The following is a 20,988-nucleotide window of genomic DNA, read 5'->3' as shown; positions in this document are numbered from 1 at the left end:
ATAATCAGTCTGATTTCGGTGTTGACCATCTGGTTATGTCCATATGTTGAGTCTTCTCTTGTGTTGTTGGAAGAGGGTGTTTGCTATGACCAGTGCATTTTCTTGGCAAAACTCTATTAGTCTTTGCCTGGCTTCATTCCGCATTCCAAGGCCAAATTTGCCTGTTGCTCCAGGTTTTTCTTGACTTCCTACTTTTGCATTCCAGTCCCCTATAATGAAAAGGACATCTTTTTTGGGTGTTAGTTCTAAAAGGTCTTGTAGGTCTTCATAAAACCATTCAACTTCAATTTCTTCAGCATTACTTGTTGGGGCATAGACTTGGATTACTGTGATATTGTATGGTTTGCCTTGGAGACGAACAGAGATCATTCTGTCGTTTTTTAGATAGCATCCAAGTACTGCATTTCGGACTCTTTTGTTGACCATGATGGCTACTCCATTTCTTCTGAGGGATTCTTGCCCGCAGTAGTAGGTATAATGGTCATCTGAGTTAAATTCACCCATTCCAGTCCATTTTAGTTTGCTGATTCCTAGAATGTTGATGTTCACCCTTGCCATCTCTTGTTTGACCACTTCCAATTTGCCTTGATTCATGGGCCTGACATTCCAGGTTCCTATGCAATATTGCTCTTTACAGCATCGGATCTTGCTTCTATCACCAGTCACATCCACATCTGGGTATTGTTTTTGCTTTGGCTCCTTCCTTTCATTCTTTCCGGAATTATTTCTCCACTGATCTCCAGTAGCATATTGGGCACCTAATGACCTGGGTGTTTTGCATGATGTTAAATAACTCTGCATATAAGTTAAATAAGCAGGATGACAGTATACAGCCTGGATGTGCTCCTTTTCCAATTTGGAATCAGTCTGTTGTTCCATGTTGATTCTAACTGTTCTTTCTTGACCTGCATACATACTGATTTCTCAGGAGGCAGGTAAGGTGGTCTGGTATCCCCACTCTTGAAGAATTTTCCAGTTTATTGTGCTCTATACAGTGAACGGCTTTAACGTAATCAATAAAGCAGAAGTAAATGTTTTTCTGGAATTCTCTTGCTTTTTCAATGATCCAAAGTATGTTGGTAATTTGGTCTCTGGTTCCTCTGCCTTTTCTAAATCCAGCTTGATTATCTGGAAATTCATAGTTCATGACTCTTGAAGCCTGGCTTGGAGAATTTTGAATATTACTTTGCTAGTGTGTGAGATGAGTGTGGTTGTGCAGTAGTTTGAACATGCTTTGACATTGCCTTTCTTAGGGATTGGAATGAAAACTGGCCTTTTCCAGTCCTGTGGCTACTGCTGAGTTTTCCAAATTTGCTGGCATATTGAGTGCAACACTTAAACAGCATCATCTTTTAGGATTTGAAGTAGCTCGACTGGAATTCCATCACCTCCACTAGCTTTGTTTACAGTGATGCTCCCTATGGTCCACTTGACTTCACATTCTGGGCCTTCTGGCTCTACATGAGTGATCACACCATAGTGGTTATCTGAATCATGAAGAACTTTTTTTGTATAGTTCTTCATTTCTGCCACCTCTTCTTGATATCTTCTGCTTTTGTTAGGTCCATACCATGTCTGTCCTTTATTGAGCCCATCTTTGCATGAAAAGTTCCCTTGGTATCTGTAATTTTCTTGAAGAGATCTCTATTCTTTCCCATTCTTTTGTTTTCTTCTATTTCATTGCATTGATCACTGAGGAAGGCTGTTTTAACTCTTATTGCTCTTCTTTGGAACTCTGCATTTGGATGCTTATATCTTTCCTTTTCTCCTTTTCCCTTTAGTTTCTCTTCTTTTCTCAGCTATTTGTAAGGTCTCCTCAGACAACCATTTTGCCTTTTTGCATTTCTTTTTCTTGGGGATGCTTTTGATCACTGCCTCCTATTCAGTGTCATGAACCTCCATCCATTGTTCATCAGGCACTCTGTCTATCAGATCAAATCCCTTGAATTTATTTGTCACTTCCAGTGTATAATCATAGGGGATTTGATTTAGGTCATACCTGAATGTTCTAGTGGTTTTCCCCACTTTCTTCAATTTAAGTCTGAATTTGGCAATAAGGAGTTCATGATCTGAGCCACAGTCAGCTCCCAGTCTTATTTTTGCTGACTGTATAGAGCTTCTCCATCCTTGGCTGCAAAGATTATAATCAATCTGATACTGGTATTGACCATCTGGTGATGTCCATGTGTAGAGTCTTTTCTTGTGTTGTTGGAAGAGGGTGTTTGCCATGACTAGCGCATTCTCTTGGCAAACCTCCTGCTTCATTTCGTATTCCAAGGCCAAATTTGCCTGTTACTCCAGGTGTTTCTTGACTTCCTACTTTTGCATTCCAGCCCCTATGATGAAAATGACATTTTTGGGGTGTTATTTCTAGGAGATCTTGTAGGTCTCCATTGAACCATTCAATTTCAGCTTCTTCAGCATTACTGGTCGGGGCATAGAGTTGGATTATTGTGATATTGAATGGCTTGCCTTGGAAATTAAGAGCAATCATTCATCATTTTTGAGTTTTCGCCCAAGTACTTCATTCAGACTCTTTGTTGACTATGAGAGCTACTCTGTTTCTTCTTCTTCTACTTCCATTTCTTGCCCACAGTAGTAGACATTATGGTCATCTGAATTAAATTCACCCATCCTGTCCATTTTAGTTCACTGATTCCTAAAATGTCAATGTTCAATCTCTATGCTTGCTAATTGCTACTTAATAAATTTAGACTCCTCCCATAAAAACTCTGAGATAGGGCCAATATCTACTTTTGGGGATGACTGCAGATCCTTGCGAAGGATGTTCCTGGACTATAGAACTCTTACATCTCCTGGGGAAAAGAAAAAATTTACAATTGCAAGTTTCTAAAGTAAATGCTGAAAAAGGGAGGTCAGGGACCTAAAGTCAGGAAGAAACCTGTCTAAAGTTTAATCACAGTAATAAAAACATTAAGGTCAGTACCCAGTGTTAAATATTTTAAGTGCCAGCTTGTGAGCTGTTTAAGGGCAATATTTCTTGTATAACTCTTCCTTGTATCATTATAGCACATAATTCTCCATACACAATTAAGGTGTTCAATAAATGAAGAATGAATATACTGTATTCTCAGCCGAAGTCTGCTAGATATCAACAATAATTGAAAGGCTTTTTTTTTTCTATGTAGCAAACACAATCTCTGTAATTATGCCATTTTGTACTTAGATGTCCTATGAAGCAATATTTCCTAAACTGGTTTATCATGGGAAAATATGTGTTAATTACTTCCTTGTGCTGAAGAGGATATTGTTCCATTGGCATATAAGTCTGGAAAATGCTTCTTTTGTAGTTTTACTTTATTTATTCATGTTTTTAAGTCTTTTAGAAGTCTTAAAAAGCTGGGCTCTTTTGCAGTAAACTGTATTCTCTAGTTTTTCTTGTATAGAAAAGCCAGTAACTTGCTATGGTTCAACTCTTCTAAATAACACAATTTGTGGACGTGCAGCACTCAACTCAAACTTTTTCCTGTATTAAGAAATTGTAACATAGCCTTTACTGAGCACTTTGTATTTTGCTGAGCACTCTGAATTATTACATGTCGTCAGTATTAATTTTATTAATATTTTCCTTTTTTCAGTGGGGAGACCATGGTTTATGGTGCTCAAGTAAATAATTTAGGTTATATGGTTTTAAGCAGCAGACCTGGGATTCAAACACCAGTTTCTCTTGCAAGCTTAAACTCTTATGCATTATGCTCTGGTATTCAAAGCTGAGGTCCCCAGACAAGCAATGTTAGTATCACCTGGGAGCCTGTAAGAAAATTGTTTGGCCATGTTCTGCTGCTGCTGCTGCTGCTGCTGCTGCTGCTGCTACTGCTGCTGCTGCTGCTAAGTTCCTTCAGTTATGTCCAACTCTGTGCGACCCCATAGACAGCAGCCCACCAGGCTCTGCTGTCCCTGGGATTCTCCAGGCAAGAACACTGGAGTGGGTTGCCATTTCCTTCTCCAATGCATGAAAGTGAAAAGTGAAAGTGAAGTAGCTCAGTCATGTCCGACTCTTTGCGACTCCATGGACTGCAGCCCATCAGGCTCCTCCGTCCATGAGATTTTCCAGGCAAGAGTACTGGAGTGGGGTGCCATTGCCTGGGCCATGTTCTACTGCACTAGAACTTTTGAGGGTGGCACCATTAATCTGTGTTTAACAAGCCCTCCAAGTAGATAAAATGGAGGATGCACAGTTGAATTTGAATATCAGATAACATTTTTAGTATAAAAATGTCCCTGATGTTGTTTGGGACATCACTATACTAAAAAGAAATATTTGTTATTTGTCTGAAATTCAAATTGAACTATGCGTCCTGTATTTTTATTGCCTTAATTTCATAATCCTACCGCCAGGTGTTTATCATGTGCACTAAAGATTGAAAACCAATGTACCTCAACATTGTGACTTTTATCGAGGTACCTTCACTCTTCAGTTAAGTGGTTGAACCAGAGAGAAGTTTTTTAGCAATAAGTGGTCTTTTTCTAACATCATTGCTCTCTTAAGAGTAGATAGTGACAAATAGCAGGACATATTTCCTAAGAGGAATAAGTTTCAAAATGCTTAATAGATCACTGCACAGAAGAGTAGTAAGGACATGTCTGATTGCAGAACAGCAGGAAAAGCAGGAATTTGGGGGTAAGGAGCTAAAGTGAGTCATACTATAGCAAAAACTCTGTTTTTCTCCCACAAAATGGAAAATTAAAAAAACTACCATTTTTGTTGCATGTGATCTGAAGAGGGAAAAGGAGCATCAGAATGACTCTGACAACAAAATGACCAAGTTTAAGTTTCTGGATGAAGATGGACTTCAGCTTCACTCTTTAGTTTACTACCATTCAAGTTTTAATCATTCTTGAAATAAATTGCACAGAACCCCTGAGAGCAAGAGAAACTTTATACATTTATATCTTGCTTATGCTCTCTTAACAGGCTGAGAAAAGCATTTCCCAGCATATAGGGAACTTTGCAGGAAGATAATAAGGCTAGCTCTACAATCTCCATTAGTGATTTGTAGTATTTTCATAGCTAATTGGTGGCTGCTGCTGCTAAGTCACTTCAGTCGTGTCCGACTCTGTGCAACCCCATAGATGGCAGCCCACCAGGCTCCACCATCCTTGGGATTCTCCAGGCAAGAACACTGAAGTGGGTTGCCATTTCCTTCTCCAGGCTAATTGGCTATATGTCTCCAAAAGATATATTTCAGATATCAAAGCTTCCTTTTTAGTATACTGTCCCAGCCCGATTTAAAAATAAAACAATAAGACAAAGGGAAAAAGGCATCCTATGTATGACTCTGTTATCTTGACATGACTTTTTAATTTTTCCCAAGAAGTGAGTTATTTATTGAACTGAAATTAGCCAAAAGCGTATTTGCTAAATTGGCTTGCCTGAGGTTAAGTATCACAGTACAACCTCTTACCTAGTATTTTATCAAACATGGAAACTCCAAACAATCTTAATCTAGATGCCAGCACAGTATAGCAATAGAAGTAGGCCAAAATTAGTCCTAGTTGGTATCTTTCATGATTTTTGGTAAAAGAAAATCATATAGATGGATATTTTCTGGTATAAATTATTATTACTTGCAAATTCAAGTGGCGTTCAGAGAAGACTATGAGGAGAAAGAGCAGAAGGAGACTGAATTAACTTTTAATTAGCTAGATTGTTTAGACTAAAACTCAAAGTTATATATTTTAAATAGTAGTATACTGTGGTATTAGGTTAACACAGATCTTTCCTTAAAGTTAGAGGAAACCTAAACATTATGAACATAAAGTGTATTTTAATTTAACAATAAAGTTATTTCTCACAAGTCATAACATTAATTTGATATTGCTCTTTGAGGGAATTTAGTGGTTTGCATTGCTTCTGCTTTGCAAACAATAATATCATTAATAAAATCCTAGTCACTGATATTAAATGGATGCAAGTTCAGTGAACTAATTAAGAATTAAAGCAGAAAATCTTTACTATGACATTAAATCAATCCGTAGTTTCAGTATGCAATATACTAAGCATTCTAGTAATTAAAGAGCACTTAAATGAAACACATACAGATAAATTAAAAATGAATTTCACAAGCTGAAGCTTGTAATGGTGCCTTAATGGAGATATACATAAAATACATTCCATTAAAGGATGTGCAATTTAGTTACTGTTTCGTTTAATACCGAAATTACTAGTGCCAACTATTGGTAAATGGTTATCATTTTTCAGTAATACCCAACTCTTTGTGACTTCATGGACTGCAGCACGCCAGTTTTCCCTGTCTTTCACCATCTCCTGGAGCTTACTCAAATCATGTCCATTGAGTCAGTGATGCCCTTCAGCCATCTTATCCTCTGTCGTCCCCTTCTCTTCCTGCCTCCAATTTTTCCCAGCATCCTGGAGAAGGAAATTGCAACCCACCCCAGTGTTCTTGCCTGGAGAATCCCAGGGACGGGGGAGCCTGGTGGGCTGCCGTCTATGGTATCGCACAGTCGGACATGACTGAAGCGACTTAGCAGCAGCAGCAGCAGCAGGGTCTTTTCCAATGAGTCAGCTCTTGCTATCAGGTGACCACAATATTGGAGCTTCAGCATCAGTCCTTCTAATGAATATTCAAGGTTGATTTCCTTTTGATCTCCTTGCACTCCAAGGGATTCTCAAGAGTCTTCTCCAGTACCACAATGCAAAAGCATCAATTCTTCAATGCTTAACTTTCTTTATGGTAGCACTCTCACATCCATACATGACTACTGGAAAAACCATAGCTTTGGACTATATGGACTTTTGTCAGCAAGTAATGCCTCTGCTTTTTAATACACTGTCGAGGTTTGTCACAGCTTTTCTTCCAAGGAGCAAGTGTCTTTTAATTTCATGGCTGCATTCACCATCCTCAGTGATTTTGGAGCCCCCAAAAACAAAGCCTTTCACTGTTTCCATTTTTTTCCCCGTCTATATACCATGACATGATGGGACTGGATGCCATAATCTTAGTTTTTTGAATGTTGAGTTTTAAGCCAGTTTTTTCACTCTCCTCTTTCACTTTCATTGAGAGGCTCTTTAGTTCCTCTTCACTTTCTGCCATAAGGGTGGTGTCATCTATGTATATGAAGTTATTGATATTTCTCCCAATGACCTTGATTCCAGCTTGTGATTCATCCAGCCCAGCATTTCACATGATATACTCTACATATAAGTTAAATAAACTGGTGACAATATGCAGGCTTGAACGCACTCCTTTCCCAATTTTGAATTAGTCTGTAGTTCCATGTTCAGTTCTACTATTTTTTTTTGACCTGCATACAGGTTTCTTGTGAGGCAGGTAAGATGGTCTGGTATTCCCATATCTTTAAGAATTTTCCACAGTTTGTTGTGATCCACACAATAAAAGGCTTTGGTGTAGTCAATGAAGCAGAAGTAGATGTTTTTTCTAGAATTGTCATACTTTTTCTATGAGCCAACAGATGTTGGCAATATGATCTCTGATTTCTTTGCCTTTTCTAAATCCAGCTTGGTAAAGTATAGTATTCCAAAAGCTGTTCAATAAAGTTACTATTCAGAAATTCCAATCGAAATAGTAAGTTTTATAAAGTTGATACATGAGTTTAAGTTATTCTTTGGTTTTTAAATTATACTTGTGTTTTAACACATATATTTTAAGTGATTTTTAAGGTAACTATTAAAATATTTGCTAACTTTGAAACCTAGGAATAATGATTCGTATTTGTGTGTGGTTTTTTTTTTTTTTTGTATTTGCATGTGTAGTTTCAAACTACAACTCTGTATTATTTTTTAGATTCCCGTGAAATAAGCCTGGAAATTGTAAGCTAGTGTGCTTATTCACTAAGTTGTGACCAATTTTATGCTACCCCATGGACTATAGGTCTCATGAACTGAGGTCTCCCACATTGCAGGCAGGTTCTTTACCATCTGAGCCACCAGGCAAGCTCCATAAGCTAGTGTAGTTCTCATTAAAATGTTTTGGAGAAATTTTAAAAAGAATTTCAGTGCTGTGAACTCACCCCAAACAATACAGGAGACACAAGTGATGGGCGTTCAATCCTTGGAATGGTAAGATCCTCTCGAGTAGGAAATGGCAACCCACTCCAGTATGCTTGCCTGGAAAATTCCATGCACAGAGGAGGCTAGTGGCCTATAGTCCATGGGGTCACAAAGAGTCAGGCATAACTGAGTTACTGAGCATGCGCTCACACACACACACACACACACACACACACACACACACACACACACACACACACACGGTTATACAAACTAAACTGGCTTCCCAAAACCTTGACTATGATGTTGAAAGGTTGCCATCCAAGGCTTTATAAAGGCAGAAAACAAGGCAGGCTGATTCCAATTATTTAGTATGTGTCAGAAGTGTCAGATATACAACCTCAGAGGCTTGTATATCAATTTACTGATCAATTACTGAGGGGGTTACCCACTGATCAATTTACTAAGGGGGTTCTATGGTGCCTCATTTACCAAATGCTAAACATAAAGTTTAGAGTTCCAGAAAAACATCTATTTCTGCTTTATTGACTATGCCAAAGCCTTTGACTGTGCGGATCACAATAAACTGTGGAAAATTCTTCAAGAGATGGGAATACCAGACCACCTGACCTGCCTCTTGAGAAACCTGTATGCAGGTCAGGAAGCAACAGTTAGAACTGGACATGGAACAACAGACTGGTTCCAAATAGGAAAAAGAGTACGTCAAGGCTGTATATTGTACCCCGGCTTATTTAACTTCTATGCAGAGTTCATCATGAAAAACGCTGGGCTGGAGGAAGCACAAGCTGGAATCAAGATTGCTGGGAGAAATATCAATCACCTCAGATATGCAGATGACACCACCCTTATGGCAGAAAGTGAAGAGGAGCTAAAAAGCCTCTTGATGAAAGTGAAAGTGGAGAGTGAAAAACTTGCCTTAAAGCTCAACATTCAGAAAACGAAGATCATGGCATCCGGTCCCATCACTTCATGGGAAATAGATGGGGAAACAGTGGAAACAGTGTCAGACTTTGTTTTGGGGGGCTCCAAAATCACTGCAGATGGCGACTGCAGCCATGAAATTAAAAGATGCTTACTCCTTGGAAGAAAAGTTATGACCAACCTAGATAGCATATTCAAAAGCAGAGACATTACTTTGCCAACTCTAGTCAAGGCTATGGTTTTTCCAGTGGTCATGTATGGATGTGAGAGTTGGACTGTGAAGAAGGCTGAGTGCCAAAGAATTGATGCTTTTGAACTGTGATTTTGGAGAAGACTCTTGAGAGTCTTTTGGACTGCAAGGAGATCCAACCAGTCCATTCTGAAGGAGATCAGCCCTGGGATTTCTTTGGAGGGAATGATGCTAAAGCTGAAGCTCCAGTACTTTGGCCACCTCATGCGAAGAGTTGACTCATTGGAAAAGACTCTGATGCTGGGAAGGATTGGGGGCAGGAGGAGAAGGGGATGACAGAGGATGAGATGGTTGGATGGCATCATCAACTTGATGGATGTGAGTCTGAGTGAACTCCGGGAATTGGTGATGGACAGCGAGGCCTGGCGTGCTGCGATTCATGGGGTCACAAAGAGTTGGATATTACTGAGGGACTGAAGTGAACTGAACTGAAACATAAAGTGGGGATGTAAAAATTGGTCTCTAGACATGAGAATCTGACAGTCCATGAGGGGATAGGAACTTGGTATATATGTAATAACACAGAATGCTATATATAATTGAGTTTTCAATGTGTAGAATTGTCCAGAGAAGACAATGGCAACCCGCTCCAGTACTCTTGCCTGGACAATCCCAGGTCGGAGGAGCCTGGTAGGCTGCAGTCCATGGGGTCGCTAAGAGTCGGACGCAACTGAGCGACTTCACTTTCACTTTTCACTTTCATACATTGGAGAAGGAAATGGCAACCCACTCCAGGGTTCTTGCCTGGAGAATCCCAGGGATGGCAGGGCCTGGTGGGCTGCCGTCTATGCGTTCGCGCAGGATCGGACATGACTGAAGTGACTTAGCAGCAACAGTAGCAGAATTGTCAGTATGTGCTGCTGGAGTTCAAAAGAGATGGTAATCAGTGGAGGCTAGTTTAATTAAGGGTGGTCTAAGGGGAAAGGTAAAAGTGATTAGCACAGAGGTGTTATATGGGACTAAGTAGCATTTTTAAGGAAGACAGTTCAGAGGTAGAATCATGGAGAGTCATAGTTGGGTGTTAGCATCTGTGAAGACACAGGGAAAGTGATAAAAGAGGAGTCATTCCCAAAGGATAGAGAAGACAAACACCAAGATAGGGCAATAGCAGGTACTGGGTAGGATAACTCACCAAGGAAGAGAAGATTCAAGGAACAGTAGAATGCCAGTGATATCAAATGTGGCTGAAATACAGAGGCAGTTGTATTAAAAATAAAGAGAAAAAAATATCAGGCTTTGGTTAGAGCCTCTTGATGAGAGTGAAAGAGGAGAATGAAACTCAACATTCAAAAAACTAAGGTCATGCCATCCAGTCCCTTCACTTCATGGCAAATAGTAGGGAAAAAAGTGGAAGCTGTGACATATTTTATTTTCATGTGCTCCAGAATCACTGCAGATGGTAACTGCTGCCATGAAATTAAAAGACTCTTACTCTTAGAAAGGAAAGCTATGATGAACCTAGACAGCATACTGAAAAACAGAGACATCATTTTGCCAATAGAAGTCCATATAGCCAAAGCTATGGTTTTTCCATTAGAAATATACAAATGTGAGAGTTGGACCATAAAGAAGGCTGAGTGCCGAAGAATGATGCTTTTGAATTGTGGTGTCGGAGAAGGCTCTTGAGAGTCCCGTGGACTTCAAGGAGATCAAACCAGTCAAACCTAAAGGAAATCAATCCTGAATATTCACTGGAAGGACTAATGCTGAAGCTGAAGATCCAATACTTTAGTCACATGACAGGAAGAGCCAACTCATTGGAAAAGACCCTGATGCTGGGAAAGATTGAAGGCAAAAGGAGAAGAGGGCCACAGAGGATGAGATGCTTAGATAGCCTCAGTGATTCAATGGACATGAATTGAGCAAATTCTAGGAGATAGTGGAGGACAGGGGATCCTGGTGTGTTACAGCCCATGGAGTCACAGAGTCGGACAGGACTTAGTGACTGAGAGTAGTCGCTCAGTCGTGTCCAACTCTTTGTGACCCCACAAACTATACAATCCATGGAATTCTCCAGCCCAGAATACTGGAGTGGGTAGCCTTTCCCTTCTCCCGGGGATCTTCCCAACCCAGGGACTGAACCCAGGTCTCCTGCATTGCAGGCAGATTCTTTACCAGCTGAGCCACAAGGGAAGGCCCTTAGTGACTGGACATCAAAAAGAGTATTCTAGGATAACATAGAATATATAGAACATGCTAAAGGAGACTGTGATGCTATTTATTCTTTTCCTGGGGGGGTGGGAGAGGGGCGTGTGTGTGGAACAAGCCTTAGAGATAATGTATGATTCCAGCTAGATCATCCAGCTCATGGCAAAGATCCTGGCTTATGCCACAGACAGGTGTCAAAAATGTGTATATATATGCTTCATGTATAATGCGTGCAATCATTTTTCTGAAAATATTCCCTATGAAATTCTGAGTTATCTATCTTTGTATCCCTATAGTGCCTAGAAAGGGCGTAGATCATCAATATGCAGTGAAATCTTAAGGAAATGAGAAAAATCATAACCATAATTGGTGATTACAGATTGTTTAAGTCTCTGCCAACAGTCCGATTCTCTTAAATGACTTCTCTCAGAAAATGATCAACTAACCAAGACCTATACATTATAATCAGTATATGTAGCACCAAATGAATGTTCATGTTATATGTGTTGAGTATTATCAGTTCTGAACGCCACCTCAATTGATTTTCATTTTGAAAATGTAGTAGGTCTAAAACATATTTTCTATTTTATTAAATATATGCATTTATTTAGTAAATTTTTTAAAATATCATTTTTTAAATCTTGAAGTACTGACTGTGTGTTAGGGTGTCTGCAAGCATTAGGTTCGCAGGGTAGAGAATATCGAGACTCAAGAACCTTGCCCCTGAGGAATTCTTAGCCTGAAGCAGAGATAGGCTTTGCAGAGTCTTCTACCCTGAAATTCTGAGCAGTATATATTTCATCAAAATGTGAGGAAATAAACAGCTATATGAGAATACAATTTTGTTATCCGTCTGTAATAATTCTTAGTTATTGCTCTTTTATTTTAAAAAGTTAGTTCCACTAGGAATTGAGCTGCTCCATTAAATGCCTTTCAAATGTGGCTTGCTAAGTGATTGTTTCTGTCTTGGTAGGACTTCAATTAAGCTATTTGAAAAAGGAGAGGAAACTGCTAATAAAGCCTCACTTCAGTATATTTACTTTCTGCTTTCTTGTATTGTAAATTCAGTTCCCAGCCGGGAATTCAGCTTCCAATGAAATGTTATTGAAATTTACTTTTCCTCTTCTCTGTTATCAAGCCCAACATTTCCCTTGATTGTAGGAATGATGCGGGTAGAACATTTTGAAAACGATGTGAACTGTATCTAAGTGATATTTAAACAAGACATTATTTCATATGTGGCTGAAACTCTCTGGGCACTGACAGAGGAAATAAAAACCTTCCATTGTCACAATCTAATCTGGGCCTGTGTCACAGAGATGAGGCTGAGGCCAGCACAGAGACCCACAGTAAAATGCGCTGGCAGGCTACCTCTTTCCCCTGTTTGTAAAATTATTGACAGTGTAAAAACACTTGCCAGAACTAACCGCAAGGCCATGCCATACAGAAATTCAGAGGCCCAAATAGGTGACAGATACTGAGCAGATCCCAATCCCTGGGTTGGGAAGATCCTCTGGAGAAAGGAAAGGCTACCCACTCTGGTATTCTCACCTAGAGAATTCCATGGACTGTACAATCCAGGGGGTTGCAGAGTCAAACATGACTGAGCAACTTTCACTTCACTTCACTGAGCAGATCCACTGAAATTAAAGAAAAACAGGGAGATAATCCTAAAGAAGCTAAAGCATTTTGGTTCAGTTCAGTTCAGTCGCTCAGTCATGTCTGACTGTTTGTGACCCCATGAATCACAGCACGCCAGGCCTCCCTGTCCATCACCAACTCCTGGAGTTCACTCAGACTCACGTCCATCAAGTCGGTGATGCCATCCAACCATCTCATCATCTGTCGTCCCCATCTCCTCCTGCCCCTAATCCCTCCCAGGATCAGGGTCTTTTCCAATGAGTCAACACTTTGCATGAGATGGCCAAAGTACTGGAGTTTCAGCTTTAGCATCATTCCCTCCAGAGAAATCCCAGGGCTGATCTCCTTCAGAATGGACTGGTTGGATCTCCTTGCAGTCCAAGGGACTCTCAAGAGTCTTCTCCAACACCACAGTTCAAAAGCATCAATTCTTTGGCTCTCAGCCTTCTTCACAGTCCAACTCTCACATCCATACATGACCAATGGAAAAACCATAGCCTTGACTAGACAGACCTTTGTTGGCAAAGTAATGTCTCTGCTTTTGAATATGCTATCAAGGTTGGTCATAACTTTTCTTCCAAGGAGTAAGTGTCTTTTAATTTCATGGCTGCAGTCACCATCTGCAGTGATTTTGGAGCCCCCCAAAACAAAGTCTGACACTGTTTCCACTGTTTCCCCATCTATTTCCCCTGAAGTGATGGGACCAGATGCCATGATCTTCGTTTTCTGAATGTTGAGCTTTAGGCCAACTTTTTCGCTCTCTTCTTTCACTTTCATCAAGAGGCTTTTTAGCTCCTCTTCACTTTCTGCCATAAGGGTGGTGTCATCTGCATATCTGAGGTGATTGATATTTCTCCCAGCAATCTTGATTCCAGCTTGTGTTTCTTCCAGTCCAGCGTTTCTCATGATGTACTCTGCATGTAAGTTAAATAAGCAGGGTGACAATATACAGCCTTGACGTACTCCTTTTCCTATTTGGAACCAGTCTGTTGTTCCATGTCCAGTTGTAACTGTTGCTTCCTGACCTGCATGCAGATTTCTCAAGAGGCAGGTCAGGTGGTCTGGTATTCCCATCTCTTTCAGAATTTTCCACAGTTCATTGTGATCCACACAGTCAAAGGCTTTGGCATAGTCAATAAAGCAGAAATAGATGATTTTCTGGAACTCTCTTGCTTTTTCCATGATCCAGCAGATGTTCGCCATTTGATCTCTGGTTCCTCTGCCTTTTCTAAAACCAGCTTGAACATCTGGAAGTTCACAGTTCACATATTGCTGAAGCCTGTCTTGGAGAATTTTGAGCATTACTTTACTAGCATGTGAGATGAGTACAATTGTGCAGTAGTTTGAGCATTCGTTGGCATTGCCTTTGTTTGAAATTGGAATGAAAACTGACCTTTTCCAGTCCTGTGGCCACTGCTGAATTTTCAAAATTTGCTGGCATATTGAGTGCAGCACTTTCACAGTATCATCTTTCAGGTTTTGAAATAGCTCAACTAAAATTCCATCCCCTCCACTAGCTTTGTTCATAATGATGCTTTCTAAGGCCCACTTGACTTCACATTCCAAGATGTCTGGTTCTAGATGAGTGATCACACCATCGTGATTATCTGGGTCTTGAAGATCTTTTTTGTACACTTCTTCTGTGTATTCTTGCCCCCTCTTCTTAATATATTCTGCTTCTGTTAGGTCCTTACCATTTCTGTCCTTTATCGAGCCCATCTTTGCATGAAATGTTCCCTTGTTATCTCTAATTTTCTTGACGAGATCTCTAGTCTTTCCCATTCTGTTGTTTTCCTCTATTTCTTTGCATTGGTCGCTGAAGAAGGCTTTCTTATCTCTTCTTGCTATTCTTTGGAACTCTGCATTCAGATGCTTTTATCTTTCCTGTTCTCCTTTGTTTTTCGCCTCTCTTCTTTTCACAGCTATTTGTAAGGCCTCCCGAGACAGCCATTTTGCATTTTTGCATTTCTTTTTGTTTGGGATGGTCTTAATGCCTGTCTCCTGTACAATGTCACGAACCTCATTCCATAGTTCATCAGGCACTCTGTCTATCGTATCTAAGCCCTTAAATCTATTTCTCACTCCACTGTATAATCATAAGAGATTTGATTTAGGTCATACCTGAATGGTCTAGCAGTTTTCCCTACTTTCTTCAATTTAAGTTTGAATTTCATACCCCAATTCTGGGGTTTTAGTTTGAAAAAAAAAAAAACAACAAATTCCCCAGATTCAGTCATTTTGGTTTCATATTACCTATGGTGGTGGGACTGCTATCATGAGCAGTCGAGCTTTGAAGGCTGACTTGCTTTGGAAGATGCCAAAGGTCAAAATTTCCTTCTGGTGCCCAGAAACCCACCTATTTATAAAGGACAGCTAAGAAAACCTCTAAGTGTTCTTAATTACATAGCAATGCTCTCAGTCTTTTAAAATGAAGGAATATTAAATTGTATTAATGTTATGTATGATATTTATGATAATAGTTGGTATATAAACCCATATTTTTAATATTGTGTTGCTTTGTTCTGTTTTCCTGCATGGTATTTCCAAAGGTAGTCAATTTTGATTATCTGTGGAGATGAAAGTATTGCCTCAACTCAGGTATCTAAAACAGCATTATAAAGCACATCCTTAATAGACGAACACTATTATAAGGTTCTTTTTTTTGGCTATGACTGGGGCAACCCAGGGCTAGCATGTGGACACTTTCCCTGCTCCTTTCCTAGCATTCTGTGTCCAGTTCATTTAGGTTTTGCTGCTGAGTACATTTCTACAGTGTATTCTGCACAAGGCACCATATGAGTGGGTAAGGGACTGTGTCAGAAAGATGTCTTTTCCTAAAATACACATGCTGAGACAGCCAGTCTCTAGTTTGCATGGAGGGCTCCATAGACTGGTAGTAAGCCTTGATCATAGTGTTAAAAAAGAGTTTCCCAACCAGGGGTAGTTCAATTTTAAAAGGAGTTCTTGAAGACCACAAAGAAATCCAGGATCATATAGACTTCTCTAAGAATGGAGAACAATGAGTTAAAAGTTTGAGATGACTTTTTCTTCCCATTCATCTCAAATTATATCACCTGGGCAGGCAGCTGCCTATTTTAGCTACTCAGATACAACCCTCTTAGAGGAGAAATTAGCTGTGGAGAACAGGGAAGTACTCTTATTTAACTGCTCAGTAATCAGATAATCTTCTCTGAGTAATCAGAAGTTGGTTATAAAGTAATTTGGCAGCTAATAAGACTATGATGTTTTGGAGAATCAAGGTATCTTTAGCTCATGATAAATTTAGCTCTCTGTGTCTGATGTCAGCAAGAAGTCACACTTGTAAGTATATGAAGACTTTCTAGATCGTCATCAGGAAAGAGAGTGGGGGTGGAGGAGAAAGTGAGCAGGGATTGGTATGATATTAAAATCATTACAGCATCCTGGCTCCTGAAACAATCTAGAGACCAACAGCATTTATTCATGTCACCTCATCTGCCAGCTCTGTAGACATATCGTCAAGTTACTGCATGGATACTAACAGTGAGAGAGAGCATTAGAGATTTTTGGATATACATAAATAAATTTGAAAATAAATGATGAAAATAATTATCCTTAACTTTCCAATTCATTAACTTCTTATTAGGGTTATTAATAAGTTAAATTGTCAAGAAAATATTTGAGGTAGCTTACAAAATAGCACAAAATAGAAATAAAATCAAATGAGAATAAAAGTCAATTAAGAAAAAGCAGAAATATAATGGTTAAGAGATCCCAGGTCAGCATTTCAAGAAGTTTAATGAATTAAATGTCAGTGTGCAGTTATCTACATTTTAGTGTCTGCCTTTCCACATCATCCTGTGCCTAATTATTACTCACCCCAAGCAGCAATTACCACCAGGACGTTTTTAATTTAAAAAAAAATCTAATTCAAAACTTACTTGTAACATGAAATAAAATCTAGCATTTAAAAATATCATGTGTGTTGGTCACTAATTTGTGTCTGACTCTTTGCAACCCCATGGGCTGTAGCATGCCAGGCTCCTCTGTCCATGGAATTCTCCAGGCAAGAATACTGGAGTGGGTTGCCATTTCCTTTTCTGGGGGATCTTCCCAACCCAGAAATTGAACCTGGGTCTCCTACATTGCCGGCGAAGGAACTGGCAACTCACTCCAGTACTCTTGCCTGGAAAATCCCATGGACGGAGGAACCTGGTGGGCTGCAGTCCATGAGGTCACTAAGAGTCAGACACGACTGAGCGACTTCACTTTCACTTTTCACTTTCATGCATTGGAGAAGGAAACAGCAACCCACTCCAGTGTTCTTGCCTGGAGAATCCCAGGGATGGGGGAGCCTGGTGGGCTGCCACCTATGGGGTTGCACAGAGTCAAACATGACTGAAGTGACTTAGCAGCAGCAGCAGCAGCTCCTACATTGTGGGCAGATTCTTCACTCAGGATTCTTATGAGCAAAGTAAGTAGGCAATGACAAAGGATGTTGGAAGACAGGTTTGGTTGGTCTTCTGTCAGCATTCATGGGATATAGGTATTATAGGTAACCTTAATAATGAAAATCTCACAAGCATATGAAAAAGTGAAGTTTCAGGAGCGTAAGAAAGTAGAATAGAAAAAAAAAAATCACCAAGAAACTTAAATCCAGAATAATTTGAGAAGTATTGAAGTCTATGTGTATATCTTTATTAGCATGTGTATATAGTTATTAGCATGGCTCAGAAGAATGAGTACTGGACGCTAGCCAGGTAATCTTTGTTCCAGTTCTTGGGTCTCCCAGGGCTTCCCTCATAGCTCTAAATTTGTTGGTAAAGCATCTGCCTGCAATGCAGGAGACCCTGGTTCAATTCCTGGGTCAGGGAAGATCTGCTGGAGAAGGGCTAGGCTACCCACTCCAGTATTCTTGGGATGGCCTAGAGAATTCCATGGACTGTTGAATGACTCTTGGAACTTCCCTTGCCTTCATTCTCTTCATCTGTAAATTAAAGGATGAACTAGATGCTCTCTGCTCTCCCTTCAAGCATTGACTCTACTGTAACTATTGAATACTCTGTAGTTTAGTCCTGCTAGATATTAAAACACATTGCAACATTTGTAATTAAAGTAGTATGACACTAGTACAAATGTAGAATCTTAGTGGAAAAGGATAGGGGCCTATGATATAGACTTATGGGGATTAAATAGGTGATAAAGATGTCATTTTTATTCATTGAGGTTTACTGGACAATAAGCTGTCTTGGAACAACTACGTAACCATTTATAGAAATGTAAAGAGATTTATTCTTATCCCACTCTTAAGTTTAATTCTAAATGGACTGAAGTTTTAAATATACTAAACAAAGAAGGGAGGGGAGATAGAGACCAGTGACAAAAATCTTTTAAAAAACATTTGCAGTAATATGACCTTTGGGTACATATCTCAACAAATTTAGAGCCTATGAAGAAAACAGCATGGATGCAACTTATACCTATTAATACAAATTAAATACAGTACTTCTGTATTTATACAGAAGTTCTTTTGTATATTATATATGTTATTTATATAAGTTATATACATGTTATTTATATATTATACAGTTGATAATGTCATAAATAAAAGACAAATAATAAACTAATGAAGCTATTTGGAAAAGAATGTGGTAGAAGGTTAATTTCTTTTATACAGAGTTCTCACAGATCAATAGCAAAAGATGAACAAGTCAAGAGAAAAATGGTCAAAGAACATTAACAGTTCATAGAAAGAGCAAAATACAAATGACAAGTTGCTCAGCCTCATTCATGAGGAATAGCATTCAGATTCCACTTTTATCTATAAGATGGGCAAAACTTGAAAAATCTGAAAAATTAAAAATATTTAATAGGACCCCCTGTTGGAGGAAAAAGATATTCTCGTGTATTGCTGATAGCAGTCCTTTTCTCTTGAGGCCAATTTAGCAATAACTATCAAAATGTTAGATGCAGATACTTTCAGATTTAGTATTCCAGTTGAAGGTATTTATTCTATAGTCAATTTAATGGACTATTTGTGTATATAATTCTACTTGTTATACTAAATTTGTATTTGTATTAACCTTTTAAATTAATAGGATAAATTTTGAATATAACAAAAGGAGCTATTTATAGTTCTTGCCTTTGGAGAGGAATGAGAGACAGGGGGCTTTAATATTTATATTTTATATCATTTTGTTCTATCCTAAATAATATTTTTACCAAGATTGGGTAAATGTTAACATTTTCAAATAGTTTTAAAATTTAATAGTAAATGAGTGTCCTAAATGGACAAGGAAACGGCAGCCCACTCCGGTATTCTTGCCTGGAGAATCTCATGGACAGAGGAGCCTGGAGCCTGGCAGGCCATGGTCCACAGGGTCGCAGAGAGCCAGACACGACTGAAGCGATGAAGCACACAGGCACGAGTGTCCTAAAGTACCTTTTTAAAGAGGTTGTGGAAAGAACGATGATAAAGCTAAAAATATACTTAAGAAAAACTCAAGTTCATCTGCTGTCCTAAATTGAAAATAGTAGTTGAAAAAATATAGCAGTATATATGATCTTTTAGAAAATAATACAAGCTTATATGACAAAAATGACAGTCTCTAGAGTTTCTGAAAATTGTGTGCCTCACTTACTGTACCAACACCCTAAAGGATTCTTCTGTATAATATAAAATGAGATTGATATCCTACATTTTTTCATGCAGAACTCACTGCTTTTTATTTTATGAATTTCTTCACACATAGAGTGCCTTTAGATATATTTTTTTTAACAGTGGCATGACAAACAGTATCATTTACACAAACACTGAGCTATTCAAAAAGTAGAATTCCTATTAATATAGTTTACCAATTCTGTGTAAAAATTGCCATAGTACTTGTAACTATAATTTTGGTTGTTGCTTAGTAATTGAAAGCTTTCTTATTTATAGACTTTTTAAAAGTAAAAATTAATCTCCTAAGAGCAACTAGTCAAATGATATTTTTATAATGAGATGATTTTTTTTTAAATAGAAAAATATATTTCCTAGGTTCACAAAGGCCTCATGGTCAGAAGAAAGATCAAATAAACAGAGTTGTTGTTTGCTTTTTTCTTCTTTATCTTCCCAAGGAAGACTAAGGGCCACAGAGGATGTGGTATACATCATACAGTTTGAATACTGTAATAGATACAAAAGGAAGACTCTATCTCCCTCAGATTGATTTTAGGAAACATAAATTTAGGAAATAAGTTATGAAAATTGAACTCATAATTTATAGTTGAATCTTTTCTATTACCTAATATGGAATATATTTCTTTGTAAGGAGTATTTATTAGTTTTTAAAATATGCAAATTGAGGAAATGGTGAAAAATTTCAAAGATACTCTTTTAAGTTATAAACCTAAAAATCATATGTAAAAATAATATAGGGGTGAAATATTTCAAAACCAGAAACAAATTGGAAAGAAACTATATACCAGAAACTATGTACCACCCTTCAAAAAAGGTCCAGAATTGGGTAAAGGAAACTTCATTCAGATTTAAAGTTGCTTTTAAAGCATGCTAGAAGTTTGAACCAGTTTTTTTAGACAGTCTGTATTTTACATACTAGCTCTTGAGTTAATTCTCCATGATTTCACCAACTGCCCACCTTTTTTTTATGTTTAGTTCTTCATACTTGGCCCTTTTTATCAGCATACCCATACTCTTCCACCTCATGTCCTTCCAGCACACCTAGTTTTGAAAGACTACATGAGACAGCTAATTCAGAGTAGGCATTAAAATTTTAGCTACAAGAAACCTATACCTTAAAAAGATCTAAGAACTGAGTACCCTGAAAGTAAAATGTATTCACTGCTTTTCATGATAAAGCATACTTGTGTTGTATCTATGTATGTCTCTGTGTGTCTGCGTGTGAGTTGGTCTCATGTGGGACATCCCAGAACACTCTAATAAATTTTCATTTTTGCATCTAAAAAAATAAAAATTAATCAAAGTGTAGATTTTTATTAGAGTTTTACTTCTGGGGAACATAATGCAGAATGGAAA

At 38.6% G+C, this 20,988-nt stretch overlaps 1 protein-coding gene across 2 annotated transcripts in view; it reads left to right on the top strand.

The window, feature by feature from the left end:
- Positions 1 to 20,988, top strand: part of MAGI2 (membrane associated guanylate kinase, WW and PDZ domain containing 2) — a 1,495,474-nt gene that overhangs the window by 215,736 nt on the left and 1,258,750 nt on the right. The gene's annotated exons all lie outside the window — the stretch shown is intronic.

This window comes from Capra hircus, chromosome 4 (assembly GCF_001704415.2).
Source record: "Capra hircus breed San Clemente chromosome 4, ASM170441v1, whole genome shotgun sequence".
Classification (NCBI taxonomy): Eukaryota; Metazoa; Chordata; class Mammalia; order Artiodactyla; family Bovidae; genus Capra; species Capra hircus.
Note: the sequence above shows the minus strand (reverse complement) of the source record. Positions and strands in the feature narration are given on the sequence as shown.